The sequence below is a fragment of the Sander lucioperca genome, chromosome 19 (genome assembly GCF_008315115.2).
Source record: "Sander lucioperca isolate FBNREF2018 chromosome 19, SLUC_FBN_1.2, whole genome shotgun sequence".
NCBI classification, from domain to species: Eukaryota; Metazoa; Chordata; class Actinopteri; order Perciformes; family Percidae; genus Sander; species Sander lucioperca.
Window position 1 is genome coordinate 30,903,337 of NC_050191.1, and position 3,030 is coordinate 30,906,366.

Below are 3,030 nucleotides of genomic sequence, written 5' to 3' on the forward strand. Positions count from 1 at the left end.
TAGTAGAAGGCGCACAGTTTGTGTTTTGTTTTCTTTGAACCCAAAGGATTTACTACCTCAAATTCATCCTCCTACAAATGCAGTCGTAATGCATTTGGATATTCTCTAAAGAAAGGATGCTCTTTATAGTACAATCCATCACAAAAGTCAGTTAAGACCTGTTCATCATCAGTATTTACAGAGACTATGTCATCCCATACATCCTCATGGGAACAATATTTTTGGAAAACATCAGAAATGGGAACATAGGAGAAGCTACCTATTTTATGTCCTGTAGACCCTCTTAAAGTGTATCGAACTGGTTCAGTCAAGTCTAACATCGACTTACAGTATTCTTTCAATTTGAACTGAGAAGAGAACTCTTTTGATGCTTCCTCAAAAAAACCATTGGAGTGTAAAACCTGCTGAAGTTCAGGACATCCTTTGACATCAAAACCATTTTCTTTAAGATGATAAGGTAAAAATGCATCGTAATTCTCCTTCAAAAAACAAAATAGAAAGTTTACATCACTAAGTATTTCTTGCTGAACAGATTCTGGTCAATTGTTTTTTTCCCTGCATTTTAGGATGAAGCTACAAAGATTATTTTTAAAGTTATATAAAAGTGTATCCATACAAGGGGGGGTTTGGACATCTGCATCATTATCACACATAACACGCTCATGTTCATCTTCAGAAGCAGGGTTTTCACTAGCAGGCTCCCCACTAGCAGGATCACCAGTAGGTAAAATGCAAGCTCTATGTTTTCTATAAACGTGACATCTGAAAGATGGGTAAGTGGAAAAAGTGGATTGGCAGTCATTGAGTCCACATGTGATCGAGAAGCCTGCCTCATGAGCACGAGTTAGTCCCACATGTTGGACCAACTTCATGAGAGTAAAAGTTTTTCTTTGGCACTTAGGGCACTGGTGTACACGAGGCATTTAGAAGAGGAGGTTTATCACTCTGGTTACAGTCGTCGGCAGAGGCCGGTCTCCCTTCACATTCATTTTCGCAATACATCGCTGGAGGAAGGTCAGAGTGTTCTTGTTTTTGGGTTGGTATTCAAGATTGAAAACAAAATATGAATAAAACGATGAGATCGTTGCTTCCTCTACCTTCATACACCTCGACCCTGTCTACCTTCAGGGAACAGGAGCTTCGTCCCCCAAATGTGGACTTCCAGTCTTCTTGGGTCAGCTGGACAATTGGGTATGGTGTGTTGGGTTCGCCCTGAAGAATACAGCAAAGCAGAGAGGGATGCAAACACGTTTGGTCAAAAAAGAGAGATAGTCGATGGACCCCCCCCCCCCAAAAAAATAAATAAATAAATAAAAAAAATCAAAACACTAGAGTGCTAGAGATGCATACCTCTCCCATCATAATGTGATGATCCACACTCTCTTTAAAAATGATTGGCAGGAGGATGAGTGCCGCTCTGAAGTCCATTCCTAGAAGAGAATCAAGAAAAATCAATACTTTATTCATCCTGAAGGAAATTTTAGGCATCCAGTAGCTTACACACACACACACACACACACACACACACACAATCTGATTATCATCTCAGAATGCACTTTGAATTGTCTACTGATTTGTGCGAGTACACTCATAAGCTTTTTGTAAGTACCTGGTAGATCCTCGGTGAGCGCTTCTTCTCTGGCCTCCAAGTACTGTTTGGCTAGTGGAGATTTTCTTTGAGCCAGGGCAAGCACTTTGGGAACAATCTGGTTAAAGCTATCAGTGAAGCTAATGCTCGCTGTGGAGTGGATACGACCCACCTCCTCCAACAGCTGCAGAAAGACAAAGAAAGACAATTAAGCACCTGACCATGAGGGAAAGGGGATTACAGAGTATTTTAACACGCTATGGGGAGTTGTGACAGAACGCGAAGTGGAGTATAGTTCTAGACTATACTAGCTCTGTTTAAACAAACCATGTTTACAAAATCTTCACTTCCTAAACTTGGCAGCATCACCAAGGTTCAGGAAGTGAGTCTACGAAAGCTACAAACAGTTGAAGGGGGTGGGGCCGGACTCACTTCCTGAACCTATGGGTAGAAATAAACAGCTAAAAGTGGCCTACTGACTTAGCTAACAGTTGAAATGATTAGCTAAAGTAATGGATGAATTTTGAAACATTAACCACACTTCAAGTAAAAGGCCTAGCTAGTGAAGGATTTTGATCTAAAATGTGACCGATTTGACCGGCCTGGCCCTAAAAAGGCCAGACTTAATCTGACTCCAATTCTTTGGTCACTATTTTGTGTTCGTTTACTGGTAGATCAGAGAAATAAAACTCAGGAATCAAATCAAGACCAGAATTCGTCCAGTTAAAGTTAATAACAAGTTTAGTGAATGATATTGCAGAATACAAGTACATGTACATGGATCTGATACAAGGCAAAGTCTATCTCCTAACGGACCGAGAGAGTTTCCCCTAGCATCAGGCGCTGCTAAGTTAAGATACTGTCTATTTATCCATTTCTGTCCCATCCCTGGTGGTGCTCTCATCAGTTTGGATCCAGTCCAGATCTTCTGGCTCCAGCCGGCTCCTGACTAATTTGTAACACTGTATAAAAACATGACCTTGACTTCCAATTCTCAGCTCAGAAGAAGCAAGCCGCTATTGTTGGATTTTGAACACCTGTGTTTTAATCTCCAGCAAACTTTAAGGAGTTTTCATGAGAGCCAGGTCATTCCCATACAGTGTCACAAAGCTTGCATAGTGCTGACTATTGTTTGCCTCGTTCCCTCCCCCGATCAGAGAGGATCTTTCTCACACTCCCTTTATAATGTCTAATCACTGTAAAACTAGATGGCCTCTCATAACCCAGGGAAACAGAGGCACTGAGGTCAGCACCATGAACTCTAAAACCTTTTCTTAACACTTTCACAAAATGTATTCTAACACTAGCTAGTAGAATTTCTGACCAAACCAACCTAAATGTTTACAGTTCAATTGCATGAAAATGTAAGAATATTCACTTTAATATGATAAATAGTGTGAATACATTGGGAATTGATAGGGCGGGGTATGTGAGTTAGCTGC

General features: G+C 40.8%; 1 long non-coding RNA gene across 1 annotated transcript; it reads right to left on the reverse strand.

Moving 5' to 3' along the window:
- Positions 1 to 483: 483 nt before the first annotated feature.
- LOC116045388 lies at positions 484 to 1,909 on the reverse strand. The gene is made up of 3 exons (XR_004103909.2): positions 1,610 to 1,909; positions 1,351 to 1,430; positions 484 to 1,212 (listed from the first exon to the last, which is right to left on the reverse strand). It is a non-coding gene; the product is annotated as an uncharacterized LOC116045388 (long non-coding RNA).
- Between the last annotated feature and the right edge of the window lie 1,121 nt (positions 1,910 to 3,030).